The 16,686-nt window shown below is 39.3% G+C and overlaps 1 protein-coding gene across 1 annotated transcript in view; it reads right to left on the bottom strand.

Moving 5' to 3' along the window:
- LOC124606721 (drebrin-like protein) overlaps positions 1-16,686 on the bottom strand; it is a 205,742-nt gene that overhangs the window by 132,548 nt on the left and 56,508 nt on the right. The gene's annotated exons all lie outside the window — the stretch shown is intronic.

Consider the following 16,686-nt stretch of genomic DNA (forward strand, 5'->3'; position numbering starts at 1 on the left):
AAAAACAAACAAGAAAGGCCATTTAAGAATTAACCAGGAGAGGTATGTGAATTCTCTTATTCCTCACTTTTATTTCTCTGCCTATTAAAAGAAGTCCTTCCAGCCACATTAATGGATAAGGTCCTCCTTACTCATCTTCGCGTAGACCACAGCCCTAAGATGCGTGGCTTCTTGGTCCAGTACGATGACCCTCCTTTGTGTGGTGCTTGGGGCACATCACAGTGCACCATATTTTACTAGACTGTGTTTTATTTTTGGGCCAATGGGCAGCAGCAGATTTGCAAGGTAGAATATTAAATTCTACATCAATTTAGTGCAAAAACTTTGCTACATTATTAAATTTTCCTACAGAAAAGCTAAGTCAGAAAACAGTACTTTTTCACATTTTTTGTCTCGTTTCGTCATTATAAAACATGCAGCATCTGAGAACTGGCCAATTTGATGCAAAATTTTACATGAGGAAAGATATAGTGCATCAAATTGTGTTTTCAAAAAGTCAAAGCAAATGACAGAGAACCTAGCTGGTAAGCAAACAATACCATTCTTCATTTATATATAAATCTCATGGTTAATTACCAACATCACCCTTATACTTTCCATTCCTTGAATTTTTCCAAAATTCAGTTTTATTTATTTTTGTTGCTGGTACGTAATCTCTAACCTAAACAATAGTTTTTAAAATTATGAAATTACCAGAAAATATTATATAAATGACAAAAAAATTGTCTACAAGGGTATGTAGAAAGAAATACATTAGGTTTATTATTATTTTATTAGGAAGAAAGAAACTTAATTCAACTGGCAATAAATTCAGTTACATATGATTACATAAAATTGCATTTAAGTTGTAAAATAAAACACAGTTTCTTCAGGGTGAAAGACTTATGTTTACTTATGTACAATCTGTTTTTCTTAATTTTACAGTGTTACTTCTTCACACTCTTGGAGGAAGAGGGTTCAAATAACATTAACTCTAATTCTGCCATTTCTATATTCATATCATCACAGGGACCTCTTCTTCCAAAATGTCATTATCTATGTCACAGTCAGCAAAGTCGTTAATAGGGACATCAGTTGGAATATTGATGCAGGACTGACCTTCGCATAGTTTGCAAATGGTGTTACACTTAATACCATTTCTCCTGAATGAAAAAATTACATGGCATCATGTGTCACATGTGCAATAAATGTTGTTCGACAGTTCCACAGGTGCTGTTCTTGATAGTGGGAAATGAAAAGATGCCAAATTTTGAAGCCTGCCACCCTCAGTGCTGTGGATATAGTGGTTTGTCTTTCCAAGCTTACACCTACCGAACCTTTGTGAATGCTGTCGGGCAGCTGTTTCTGTAGGAGGCAATGAAGTGAGGTTGAATGTCTCCGACATAAATTTTTCAAATATCTGATATCAGGGAAGCACATTTAATGGCTTTGTTTCTTCTTCACAATACAGGGCAGCTATGAACTACTATCCAGCCTCATCAATATTAACAACAGTAGCACTGGAACTGCTTTTGCCTTCTGTAGGTTGTTTTTCATCTCTGACGCACTGAGAAGTATCAGTTTTCCTTTGCTGAAAAACAACAAAGTTGTACTGCAGCCATTAAAGACACACAGGAACAGAATGTTGTCTTTCGATCCTTGACCCAAATTGAAATTATGGGAGTGTCGAATATGTATCCTTGGCTGCCTTTGTCTGTCTTCAGTACAAAAACATTTGGGGACAATGGGGATGAAGTGGTCAGAATCACAAAAAGGTTGGTGACCTCCTCAACAACAACAGAAAGTGTTAAGCAACATCAGTAGCTACACTTACGAGTATTGGCATCCTCAGCAGCTTGCTTGATATTGCTCACCCCCACGTTGCACAATCAGTAAAGAAATGACATTCTGTTTATTTTTTTGTTTGGCCGAAGTAAACATTTTGCCAAGGTTACTGATGGTGCTTCATTAAACACGGCAGTTGGTCCAATTTTTTAGGGGCTCTGTGCAGTCGGTCAGCTCATTCCATGCTCCTGTCCTTTGTCACATCAGGGTATTCAATCACACACACCATCAAACACAACGGTGACCTTTCTGCCATGCCAATGTTTGATGTAATCTACATACTTAGTAACTATGGAAGAGAACAGTTCCTTTGCCTCCCGTGTTACTCTATGCATCAGAAACTCACCATCTACAAACTTTCAAAGTCAGTTAGGTTTTGAAAACAAAATTTGATGCTCTACAACTTTTCTTCTATAAATTATTGTGTAAAATTGGTTACTTCTCAGATACTGCACATTTGATAGCGACAAAGTAAGTGTTTTTCAAGAAGTGCAAGAAGTGTGAAAAATTTCCGATTTCTGTCATAGCTTTCCTATAGGAAAATTTAATGAAGTAGCAAAGATCTGGCACTCAATCTATGGATAATTTAATGTTATGAAAAGGATAGATTGTTACACACACACACACACACACACACACACACACACACACACACACACACACATTCAAGCAAAGCACAACTCACACACAAATGACCACTGTGTCTGGCTCTGCAACTCAACATCTCCACTATATGGTGAGTAGCACTATCTTTTTCATAATATTGTCATTATTCCACCCTGGATTTTCGAGTGTCAGAATTAATGTTTTCATTTTTGGTAACCTTGGTTTTTTTATTATTATTAAACACAAAAGTTTAGGACAAATTTGAGAGAAAGGGGAGAGGGAAGGAATTTGAGAGGGGGAGGGGGGGCGTGGAAGGTGGGGGAAAAGAGAGAAAGAGAGAGAGAGAGAGATGGTTCAAAATTTTGATAGTTTTCTCTTTATCATGACTGAAGCTCCACTCAGAAATTAGAGCAAACTCAGAATATTCATATCAGAGTACTAGTTGAGTGATTAAATCAATTTCAAAAATTCCACTAATTTTTAGAAAGCAATCCTCTTTCTGTAGTTGACTGTACTGGTCTACAGGCCATGACTGTAAACGCATGCTGGTGTTACAATGTCATTTAATCCTAGTAACATCATTAAAAAAAAAGACCACTGCCAAATACGTTTATTCGTAAAATGGTTTATGCGAAGCGGTGCATTTTTTTCACACAGTTATTGCACATACATCTCACTCATGTTCAACATGAGAGTTCTTGCTGCTACTTCACTATGGTATTGTAGGATCTCAAAGATGCTGAAGCAAGGCTTCAATTTTTGACAATTTCTGCCAACTAAGGGAAGGAGCAAGACTGCCTGAGCTAGAGTGTTACAAAGTTATTTGGTAGGATAATAAGTGAAATGGTATACAGATTTCACATATATCACACCATATGATCTGACTTTAATTTCTTGATCTGACTTTAATTTCTTGTCAGGTAATGCTTTTAGGCTCTGTATCTTCAAATTTTATAGCTGATATTGGTGCCAAATATGTTATAAATATTGAGGCAGCAGATCTAGTAAACAAAACAGCTATTTTCAAGTTCCAGGTGAAAGAACTGATGAAGAGTATTACCAGGGCTTCTTATTTGATTACTGTGAGTGTGAAGTTTCTCTCTCTCCCCATCCCCCTCCCTACTTCAAGGTACAGATTAAGAAAGGCTTATGCCAAAATCAAAAGAGCTTTGAGGATATTTATGACAATGCCATTGACAGCAGCATCGACACTTTCAACACATTTTAAAATTTGCAACAGTACTTTCATGAAGTTTTTTTCTCTTTTGTTCGTTGCATCTGCTCGGGGCGGGTGTCGTAAGACATCCGTTTAAGTTCGTTGTTGATCGATTAGCTCAGTTTTTTTATTACAGAGGGCTGCTAACCCCCTGACCGAACACGCTGAGCTACCGTGCTGGCTATTTTCCAAATGACGATGAATAATGAATTGAGGAGTTCTGTACATGTTGACTTTCTAGTAAAATGGGATGAAGATTTAAGCCACCTGGAAAAATAATCTACCAATGGCCTTGCCACTGTGGTAACACTGGTTCCCTTCAAACCAAAGATAAGCAATGTCGGGTTTGGCTGGCACTTAGATGAATGACTGTCCACTTTGCAAGTGCTGTTGACAAGTGTGGAGCAATCAGCCCTTGTGAGGTACACTGAGGAGCTACTTGATTGAGAAGTAGTGGCTCCAGTCAAGAAAACTGCCACTGGCCTGTAGGCTGAGGATGACATGGTGGTCAGTCTGTACTGTCAGGGTCTTCTGAGACATGTTAGGGCAGAGTTTAGTTTTGGAGCAGGTAAACTGATACAGCACACTATGACCTTTTACGTCTAAGGACAGCACATTATGTTTTTTGTGTTAGGGCAGATGACTTTGCTTACTTTCACTGCCATTAGTCATGCCCCACATTTTTAGGATTGTGATGAGTAATATTAACAAAACTTTGAAGTTTACTGATAAAAAGAACCATTTGCAAATAATGTCAGCTCAGAACAGTCACTTGAAACTGGTATTTGAGATAAACGCTCTTTGGTCAGCTACTTTCAGCAAAAATGCTGCATCCATCATGTACACAGAAATGAAATGAGAAGTCAGATTACCATTAGATATGACTAATGACTTCCCTTATGTCTCTCAGCAAATAAGTCAGACCAACACCTGCCTTTCTCCCTGGTAAGGCTGAAAATCTCAGAAGTGTGTTTGAAGGTGAGAATCAATAATCCTTACTAATAACGTACTGGAACAGCTTCAGATACACTGATGCAGTTCTTCAATGATATCAGTATGTGTAATTGGTTGACAATATGGCAGGTACCAGTCGAATTATGCTTTGGTGTTAGACATTTCAGTTTTCAGTTTTAATAACTGGAATCATTTCTGAAGGTAATTCTGGGTTTAATATTGACTCAGTACCACACTCCTACTAGGCAGCAATTTTCGCACTATAAAAAGAATGGACGCTCAGTAGCTTCGAACACATGATTTCTGTCACCATAAAACTGCATTTTACTAACTGAGCCACAGTGATGTAGCTTCCAAAACCCCTCATTTTACCATTTACATCATATTGCAAGATCTTTTTGCAAAAGTTGGTAGGTTCACACTTCCAAAATGGTGATAAATTTACTAACTGAAGACCTACTCCTTTAATTCGTGTGTCAGAATGACTACTACATGAAAGTCAATACACAGCCTCTGTTGTGTTCAATACAGCACATACACATCATAATCATGTCATGTGTGACTTTACCAGTGTACAGACAACTCTACCCACTTATTCAGTATGAGAAATACAAATGGTATGCATAGGGTGGTCTGGAGGAAGTCATAATTCTTCTCAGCATCCAGCTCGTGTACACAAACCACTGCTGCTTATTATGTGAGTGGGACAACGGAGACAGAAAACACCTCTATCGTGGGAAAAACTGCCTGGACAGAAAAATGTAGTGAATGTTCCGCATGTTGACACCAAAAACTTGTCTCCACTTCCGTTCCACATTAAACTGGGTCTCATCATAAACTTTGTGAAGGCCATGGACAAAAATCCACATGGACTCATGTACTTGCAAAAAAGTTACCAGGGATGAGAAGAAAAAATAGAGGAAAGAATATTTGTAGTATTGTAAATTAGGGGAATAATGGCTGATAAACATTTCCTTGGTTTATCAAGTGACGTTAAGAGAATAGCATGGCAGTGTGTCACAGGCGCCTGCAAAAATTTTTAAGCAACCACAATAAGTACCAGTACTAGCGAGATCATACCACCTAAAGGTGTGTAACAGTCATAATTAAAGAAGACTTCATTTTATTAGTGAAATAATAGTGAAACGCAATCTCCCTATGAAGGAGATTACTTGCAAATTACTTGCATGACACATCCTAGAATACTGCTGAAGTGTGTGGGACCCATACCAAATAGGACTAACAGGGGTTTTGAATGTACACAGAGAAGGGCAGAATTAATGGTTACAGGTTTAATTGATCTGTAGCAGACTGTCAGAGATGCTGAAGAAACAGTACTGGCAGGCAGTATGGGGAAAAGAATAGATTGCTAGTAATCATCATGAGGAGTTACAGACAGGTGCAATTAAAAGACTGTTGCACATTTAGCTTCCAATCAAACCCTTCATCAGACAAGAAAAAAAGAACACACACACACACACCAAAGCAAGCACACTTCACACACACATGATCGCCATCTCTGGTAGTCATACCTGTACATGTGAAGTGTGGCACTTGAGGGAATGTACGTATGTACGTGTACGTGTGTGTGTGTGTGTGTGTGTGTGTGTGTGTGTGTGTGTGTGTGTGTTCTTTGCTAAAGGAGGCTGTGGCCAAAAGTTAAATGTGTAATAGTATTTTTGTTGGGCTTGTCTGCAAGTCAACATATCATCTTTACAGTGATTAGCAGTCTACCCTTTTTCTAATAATGTTGGACAGGCATCACTGAAGATGACACAAATTAGCCAACCAAAGATTACTTACACAGGATCTAGAACTGTCTTTGAATGAAGTCCAGGAATATATTAAAAAAAACCTCTACGTACTGCTCCTACAGGTATAGTGAAGACAAGATCAGATTAATTACAGCACTCACTGAGACATTTAAATGGGCATTCTTCCCGTGATCCATATGAGTGGAATGGGAAAATGTTGTAATAACGGGGATAATGGGAAGAAACCTCTGCCATGCACTTCACAGTAGTTTGCTTAGTTTGCTGAGTACAGGCATAAACATCAATTACATTATAGTTCTTGAATGATCACTTGGACTTCTTCCTGGATAACCTAACTACATTTGTTAGTGACAAACATGGAGAATGGTCCCACCAGGACATACCTTATATGGAAAAGTGTTATCAAAGCAAATGGAGATGTCTGACTATAGCTGATCCTTATGAAGCAACATCGCAGGCCAATGTATCATATGAAATCAGCAAGGATGTTTTTTAGCTGCAATTCTTTACTCTTATGGTACTCATCTCTCTAATTCCTTTGTCTACTAACAGATTTTTTTTTTTTTGACATTTGCATCTGGAAGCCTTGTTGTTAGGTGCTTGTCATTTTGCCAGACACATATAATACATTGTGTGCTATATTAATTTACAAAAACTTTTATTACACGAAAACTGAGGTCAATACAGAATCTTTGAAATTAGATTTGGATCCAGGGGTGACTTTCTGATGCTTCTATCTTGGCAACTATTTCACGGAAAGTGCACTGTTAGTATATTTACTTATGCTAATAGTTTTATTTAGCACATTCAAAAACTAAAGTTATGTAATTAATTTTTTTAAACTGTAAGCAAGTGTCTGTGATCCTGGTACATAATAAAATTCCTATGTAACAGTATGGAAGCAAACTGCTAGAGAAGCCAGAACAAAAACATCACAGCCCATCTCGATATTTCCAAGAAAGGACAGACAGATGATGGCAATACATCAAAGGCCTCGATGATGAAGAAGAACTCTCCGAAAGTAGGAGGGAAGAGATGAAAAAGAGATTAAATGTGATCCAATAATGAGGTCAGAGTTTGACAGCTCTAAATGACCACGGCTCAAAGAAGACCTCAAGAGTTGATGATGTGTGTCTGAAGTTACTGAAATTTGAGGGAGTTAGGAAGCAGGAGGTCACTTTAGTTGATGACAAAAATTTATGAAATGGGTGACTTACCTATCATATTTCTGTTACGGCCTAAAGTCAGCGTCGGCATGCCAGTCGGGAATGACAGAGAAGAGGAGGCTGTGAGAGGAGGTCAGCCAATCGCGTGCTGACCAAGCTCCATCCAGGATGACAACATGACAGTAGACGCCTCTAGATGAAGACAATATAAGTACTGCACCCAACTGGTGGTGACACTTCAATAGCAGCTCCAACGATAGCCTCTATGTAAGCCAACGCATTGTAGCCTCTACCATTAGCAATCTCCAGGTAGCACAGTTAGAGATCAGCAGTCATTGCAGTTCAGTTGACAGACTTGTGTTAGTAGTGGACACTAGGACCAGAGATGTTACTTGTGTTTGTCTACTCTGAATAAGACTGATTATTCTGTATGTCGCCCTTTGGTTGCGACACATCTATGTAATTGCACTTCTGGACGATCATGTATAAAGGACTACAAGAATTCTCAGGTCAAAGTTAAGTATTTGTATTTGTCTTGTTGTAATAAAACTCATTAATATGACCTGTTTGACAGTTTGTCTAGTGAACTGAGTATGGAGGATTACTAGACACGACAATTTCCATTGCCAAAGAAATTAAAATCAGATAAATATGAAAACTATCAGATAATTAATCTGATGATCATGTTTGCAAACTGCTGAACAGAATCATAAATAAAAGAATAGAATGGTAAACTGAATACATACTGAATAAGATCAGTTTTTTTTTTTTTTTTTTTTCTTCAGGAAGAGAAAAATGCCAGAGACACAATTTGGAGTTGCATTAAATGATGAAAGGTAAAATTAAGAAAATCGGCATACCTTTTTCCTAGCACGTATGGACCTAGACAATGAATAAGTTATCCGTAACTCTTAGAAGAATGGGTCTTAAGTACAGAGACAGGCAAAAAATCTGCATCTACATATACAAAGTGTGAATAATAAAATTTCCGGGTCAAGAAAGATAAGTTTGTGTTACGACAAGGGTAAGGCATGGCTGTAGCTTATCACCACTGTGGTTCAGCTTGTAAACCAAAGAAACAATAAAAAAGGAGAACGAAAAATTTGAAAGCTTAATAAAAGTTGAAGGGAAACACTGCTGAAGTTTGCAGACGAGACAGCTCTTTTAGCTGGATGCAGGGGAGACTTAAAAAATCTATTGAAAGAAACATGCAACACACCACTGAATTTGGCTTAAGGATAAACAGACTGTAGATGAAGATGAAGAACAGGGAATAATAACTTGCCCAACATCAGAATTAACAATGACACAGTAGTGGAATAAGTCAAAGGATTCTTCTATTTCAAATGCAAGATTACATGATGGCCAAAGTGAAAGAAATCAGAAGTAGATAAACACAAACAAAAAAAGTTTTTTACAATAAAAATTACTGCTGGTATCAGTTGATATGGAAGTGGTGAAGAAGTTCCACAAAGTGTACCTCTGGGATTCAGCTTTATATGGAAGTTACACATGCTCAACCTGAAATCTGGAGAAGAGACTAGAAGTATTTGAAATGTGGTGCTGTTGGAGATGTTACAAATTAAGTGCACAAACAAATTACAAAATGAAGTTGTACTGCAAATATCACATTGATAGGGGAAAAAAATCGCAACACCAAGGAGAAGTTGTGTGTCCTAAACAAAAGACGGTGCACAAGTTTCTACATCCAAAAGATGATGGGTATTCAAATTTTACGCCAGCGCCACTGTGAGGATGCAAATCAGGTTCACTTCAAAAATATGCTGTAACTGTCATCGGCATTAGTCAATTATGAGATTCGATGTGGTGAGTTGATGTTAGTTAAGAATGTCTTTAAGGTAACAAAGATGCCATTACCAGGATCTCACCGAGTTGGAAGTTGGACGTTAAATCTGCCGTACTGCAGAAAAACTTGGCAAGAATGTAAAAATTGTACACGACTGCTGGCAGCGGTGGTCACGAGAATGTACAGTCACAAGATGACTGGTCTCCAGACAGTCACATGCCACTACTGACAAGGAAGACCATAGTGTTCGGTGTACGGCTCTGGTCCATTGTACTGCATCTGCAGCAGCAATCTGAGCAGTAGTTGGCACCACAGTGACACAAAAAACCGTTGCACATAGGTTACTTTAGGCACAGCTCTGAGACAGACGCCTTGTAGTGTGCATTCCACTGACTCAAAACTAGTTGCAACTTCACTGCTGTCAAGCGAAGCTCATTGGAGTGCAGGACGGAGGTCTGTTGTAGTTTCTGATAAATGCTGGTTCCCCCTCAGGGCCAGTGAGGGTCGTGTATTTGTTAGGAGGAGGCCAGTTGAGGGTCTGAAATTAACCTGTCTGCATACTAGAACACAGCACCTGCATCTGGAGTTACGGTCTGGGTTGCGATATCATGTGACAGCAGGAGCACTCTAGTGGTTATTCCATGCACCCATATGGCAAATTGTACATCAATCTGGTGATTCGGTCTTTTGTGCTGCCATTCATGGACAGTATTCCAGTGGGTGTTTTCCAAAACGATAATGCTCATGCTCATCACTTATCACTATTGTAACCCAAAATACTCTACAGAAGGTATATAAGCATTTCATTGAACTCAAGCCTCTGGTTTCAATATTCCATTCAAGAAAACAGCTACCAGTGACGACAACTGTCCAGAAACCAAAAAGATGGGCAATCACATTGATGGGACATAACTATGAACTCTGATACAGACCCACATAAAAACATGGCAATGCTGATGACTTATCAAGGCTATCTGCTCTTCCAGATGAGAAATCTGACTACATAGCTGAAAAATCCTCTTGCCAATTTGGTAGGAAATTTAATGAACAAATCACTTCATTTCCAGTTAAGCACAGTTACCTGAAATGAGAAGAGCATAAGATGCAGTACTGAAAACTATTCTGAATTATATGAAAAATGGATTCCCATACTATTTGCCAAAAGACAAACAATTTTGCATCCATATTTTGATAGAATGACTACCCTCAGCACAAGTCATTGTCTCATACTTCTTCACCCTTATTTCAGATGGGTCATTATACAAAATGTGCCAAACAAAAATTCTGAAGATGCTTCATGATGGATAGTGGAGCATCAAAGTGAAACAAATGGGTTAGGAAATGGTTTCACACTGTGAACCTTGCCAAATGGCGAAAACAAATCCCAAAAAGTGTAGAGCAGCATGAGTGTCAGTTTTGTGTGAGCTAGTTGTTATGTTCACTTACATTGTGATATCATTTTAATTTGTTGTCCAGTATGTGGAACATGATTTTCAGGTTTCACAATTGTAGTAATTACTTGGAATAAAATGACAGCAGCAGTTGCACTTTTATTTTCAATCACCATGGCTGTTTTCGACCACCAAGGCCATTTTCGAACACCTATGAGTCTGTCATTGTTGGAGTACACAGACAACCATTTTCCAGTGGTTATGAGTGTATCATCATAGCCACCGGAAAATGGCCTTAATGGCCAAACCCAGTTGTGGTTATCACAAATAAAAAAGCAACTGGCGACATCATTTGATTTCAAATTTTTGTGCTTACTTACTGCTTTGTATTCTGATTTAATAAACATATACATTACTGTACTGGCTGTTTCAAGAATAACAAATAACTTGGCCAGTAACCAAAAGCATATCACTTCTACTCTCTTTTTGTTTGCATATTACTCACATTTCACTGTCTTATAAGTTTAAACTACACACAAATATTTTCAGAAAAAATTTTCCCACACATTTAACAAACAAAAACAATGAATGTATGGCAGCCACCATCAGCCAAATGTTGCTTAATGTGAGATTTTTTTACTTTCCTCTGACTGAAATCAGAGTAATTCACTGAATATTCTGAATGATCACATTGTTTTGTGAGTAAAATACCCTGTCTTTTTATTTATCAACTAAAAATTACAAGGAGCCAGAACAGTGGGCCAGTACTTACAACCAGGAAGTGAAATTCCAAATATTGCTGACAGACACATCAAAAATCAGAAAAAAATATTTGTCAACAAAAATCTCCCAATAATAAATAGTGACCCACAATCAGAAACAACTGTAATAAATGAGACATGAATCATTGTTCATTACTGGTATCATCCTTAAGACTGTTTAAAATTATGTTTATAAATATGTGGTATCCCGAGAAAATTTTTGTTAACACTATATCTACATCTACGCAACTACTCTGCCATTCACACTTACAGGTTTGGCAGAGGGTTCATAGCACAACTTTCAGACACCTAAATCTTTCAGTGTGAGCTCTGATTTCTATTAACTTATTGAGAGGGTCACTTCTCCTTATGTAGACTGTTGTCAACAAAATATTTTGTGATTTTGGAAGAGAGAGTTGGTGACTGATATTTCATGAAAATATCTTTCTGCAATGAAAAATACCTTTAATTATTACCATCCTCAATTTGCATATCATATCTGAGACCCTCTTGCCCCTATTTTGGGGTAATATCAAACGAGCTGCCCTTCTTTGAACTTTTTTGATGTCTTTTTTCAAAACTATCTGGTAAAGATTCCATACTGTACAACAATACTGTAGAAGAGGATGAACACATTAGTGTATGCAGTCTCTTTAGTAGATCTGTTGCATCTTGTAAGTGTTCTACCAGTAAAATGCAGCCTTTGGTTTGCTTTACCCACAACATTTTCAATGTGATGGTCACAATTTACATTGTTCATAATTGTAATCCCTATGTAATTGGTTGAATGACAACCTTTAAATCTGTGTAATTTATAGTGCAACTGAAGTATAATCGAACTTCTTTTAGTATGCATAAGGATGACCGCACAGTATTTATTGTTCAGGGTCAATTTTCACTTTTTGAACAAAGCAGATATCTTGTTTACATCGTTTAGTGACCTGGTTTGATCTCCTAATCACTAAACTCATCAGTAAACGATAGTATCATCTTCAGCAGCTAACTCGACATCCCACACACAATGGAAACATTTCAAAGGTTGTAGCTACAAACAGACCCAACCTTATCAACAGCATGAATATAGACAAGGATTAGCCATCATGATGCCACCACAGTTATGATGGTTACTGAAGTTAATAAACCCCTCAAGAAGGCTAGGAGGGTTTTAATGCTGGAAAGAACAGATAAGCAGCTGTCAGCATCCTACTTATAAAGACAATAAATGGGAATCATTTAGTTCCAGTACAATAGGCATAGAGGAATTATGGGTAAAGTTTAAACTGACTGTTAATCATGCTCTAAAGGAGTATGGGCCAAGTAAGTGGATTATGGACTGAAAAGAACCACCGTGGTTTAGTAATAGAATCTGCAAATGCTGAGGAAACAAAGATTGTTGCATTCTCAGTTCAGAAAAGAATCCAGAAATGTCAACTGGCAAAAGTTAGCAGAAATTTGTGTGTCCATAAAAAAATTACTGTGCAAAGCATTCTACAAATTTCACCGTCATACCTCAGCAAAAGATCTTGCTAAGAACTCAGAAAAAAATATTGTCCTTCATAAATTTACTATGTGAACTGAAGGCTTCTACTCAGTTACTCATTGAGCAGAGTGGTGTGGCAAAAGAAGACAGCAAAAGGAAAGCTGACAATTTAATTTTTGGATTTAAAAAATCATTCATGCAAGAAGTTCGAACATGCACTGAATTGTTTGACCTTCGCACAGACTACTCCATTAGGACACAGATGTAGGCATAGGTGTCTCAGGCACTGAGAAGCAAATGGAAGAGTCAAAAACAAATAAGTCACCAGGTCTGGATGGAATCCCAATCCAGCTTTATAGAGAGTACTCTTCAGCATTAGCCCCTTACTTAGCTTTCATTAGCTAGGGATTTCTTGCCTGCATTAAGTTCCGAGGAACTGGAAGAAAGTGCAGGTGGCTCGTGTATGTAGGGTGGGTACAAGGACGGGCCAGTAAAATTAAGAGTCAATATCCATAAAATCGGTTTGCAACAGAATTCTTCGACATCTTCTACGCTCAAATATAATAAAATTCCTTGAGACACAAAAACTTCTTTTAACAAATCATCTTGGATTTTGAAAGCATCATTTGTGCGAAGGTCAGTGGTTTGGAAAGATCGCAAACTGATACAGTTTCTTTCAAAGTTCCACAATATTGAAAATGTAAGCACAGCTTCTCGAAAATGTAAAGATGGTACCCGTGTAGAAATTTCATGCCCAGATATTGTAAAGGATTACGATGCCTATATGGGACCAGTGGACAAATCCGACATATTAAAATCAGTCTATGAGATTGATAGAAAGAGCAAAAACTGGTGGCACAAAATAACGAACGCTGCAATAACGAGCAAATATCCTTGAAGCGGTTCAGACTCGCACATGTCGCAAAAGATCAATGTGTAAAACATCCAATGTTGGTTTTTGTATAACGAAAACAAAAAACTGTTTCACTGAATTTCACAAAAAAATGTAGCCATTAAATTCATCTGAATGTCCCAGTGGATTCACTTTGAAACCATCAAAAATATTTTATTATGGAATTCAAATGTTATTGTTTTTAACATATTAATTTCTGTGACAATAAAGGTAGATTTTGAAAGAAATTATTATATTTTTCTTCCTATGTTTATTCTTGGGCCGCAAAGAGTTAAGCTTTTATGGGGCGTGATGGTTACAGAAACATCCCCCAACTTGACGCAAGCCAGTAACTCCTGTGACTGGGCAGTGGATGCTGTTTCGATCAAGACTGACCCAGATCTCATTTTGAACAAGCCCTCAACCTCCCCGAACTTCTCCTCTAAATGCTCAACAAATAACTGAGGCTTCATCATCATAAAAGATTCCCTATCAGCTATCGAACATACAAGTTACTGGGGTGAATAAGATCTGCTGCCATCCTTAGCATGGCGTTCCTCCCATGGTGTGGCCAGGGAGGGGAGCGATTTGGGGTTGTACTTCTGTGCGCTGAATTGACCTCATGATCGCTTAGAGACTGCTGGTGTTTCACCACCAGCAAGAGATGATGGACTACGCTTCATCGCATGTCATCTGCCCTGATGCCACCCACTCCAACCAGGGGGCCTCCCCACAGGTGCCATCCAGCTGTAGCAAAGGCCACCTGGCAGGATGGCTTTTGCTGGGAGTCCCGATGCTCCAGGGGGATGGGCATCTACCACTTGGCATACCTGGGGAGTTAACGGTGCAGGCATCAGCAGAGCGATCCCTGTGTGGTCAGGGGGCTACAACCACCAGGGTACATGGTGGCCCCACCACAACGGACTGGCTACCGTGCTGGATATCAGGTGCAAAGAAGTCCACGGTCATCGTCGACGTAGGAATCGACACTGCATAGTGCATGGTGGAAAACGCACCCAGGAAGGTGTCCTAGCCCAAGAGATGGAGAATAGGCAGGACTGCAATGCGGCAACAAGGAAGTGGGCTAAAGATCTCAATGCACGATGGACACGATGCAAATTGTAAGGCACTCTTCCCCAATTGGCTCGCTCTTCGGGAAAATTTTGGAGAATGGTCAAACCCTACAGGGGACCATCACATAAAGGCCGAAACACGTGAAACTCTTTTCAGTCACCTCATATGACAGGAAGGAATACCTCGGGCCTATTCTAACCCCCGAACCCGAAGGAGGGGGGTGGCGGGGAGGGGGGGCAAGGGGGGGGGGGGATTTTAGGAAATGGTAGCTCACCTACAAAAGAGACCATGTATAAAACACTAAAGCAAACCATTCTTGATTACTACTTGAGTGTTTGGAATCCCCACCAGGTCAGATGAAATGAGGATACTGATGCAGTTCAAAGTTGTGCTACCAGATTTTTTTGCCGGTATGTTCAATCAACATGCAAGTATAATGGAGATGCTTCAAATACTAAAATGGGAATCCCTGGAGGGAAGACAGATTCTTGTTGCGAAACACTTTTGAGATAATTTAGAGAACCACGATTTGCGGATGACTGCAGTGTGATTCTATGGCTGCCAACATATATTTTGCATAAATACCACAAACACAAGATAAGAGAAATTAGGGCTCTTACAGACTTTCCTTTTTATCTTGCTCCATTTGCAAGTGGAACATTAAAGGTAATGACTAGTAATGGTACAAGGCATCCTCCACTATGCACCATATGGTGTCCTGTGTAGAATGTATGTAGATGTAGATGAAACGATCTAAGGAAGTCACACAGACTACCTCTCATTGTGTCCTGAATGAGGAATGTCCCACCCACAGCAATATTCCGTAGCCCACCGAACATACACAATATCATCGTCCATCCCAACACAACCTCTGCTCCCAACCTCTTGCTGCATGGATCATATTCCTGTAATATGACCTAGAAGCAATACCTGTCCCATACACCCTCCCACCACCACCTACTCAAGTCTCGTCACAAGCATCACCTATCTCAGCAAAGGTAAGGCTACTTGTGAAACTAGTCATGTGATCTACAAGCTAAACTGCAACCACTGTGCTGCACACTCTGCACGCTACATGTGCATGACAACCAACAAGCTGTCTGTCCGCATGAATGGCCACTGACAAACTATGGCCAAGAAATAGCTGGATCACCCTGTTGCTGAGTGTGCAACCCAACACAACGTTCTTCATTTCAATGACTGCTTCACAGCCTGTGCCATTTAGATCCTTCCCACCAACACTAGATTTTATGAAATGCGTAGGTGGAAACTGTCCCTGTAATATATTCTACATTTCTGTAACCAACCTGGCCTCAACCATCATCAGCCATTGGTTCTTACCTATCTAGCCCTCTCCCTCTTCCCATTACAGTACTACACAGCCCTCTATTCCACCAACACAACTTCATTCTGTTTATTTCTCTACTTTTCCACTACCCCCCCCCCCTCACCCCCTCCATCTAACCTCCCAACTGCACCAAGCAGCCCTACTCTCTCTCCACCTTGTCCCTGTACACTCCCACAAGGAACATTTTACCAACCCCCACCACTATCTGCCATCCTTCCACCTCTCCACTCCAGTCTCCTCCTCACCCCCACCACCCGATTGCCTCTCCCATCATGTGCTGCTGCTCAGTCTGGCTTCAGCAGCCAGAGACTGTGGTCATGTGTGTTTGAGTCGAGTTGTGTGTGTGTGTGTGTGTGTGTGTGTGTGTGTGTGTGTGTGTGTGTGAGAGTGTG

Source organism: Schistocerca americana, chromosome 3, assembly GCF_021461395.2.
Source record: "Schistocerca americana isolate TAMUIC-IGC-003095 chromosome 3, iqSchAmer2.1, whole genome shotgun sequence".
NCBI lineage: Eukaryota > Metazoa > Arthropoda > Insecta > Orthoptera > Acrididae > Schistocerca > Schistocerca americana.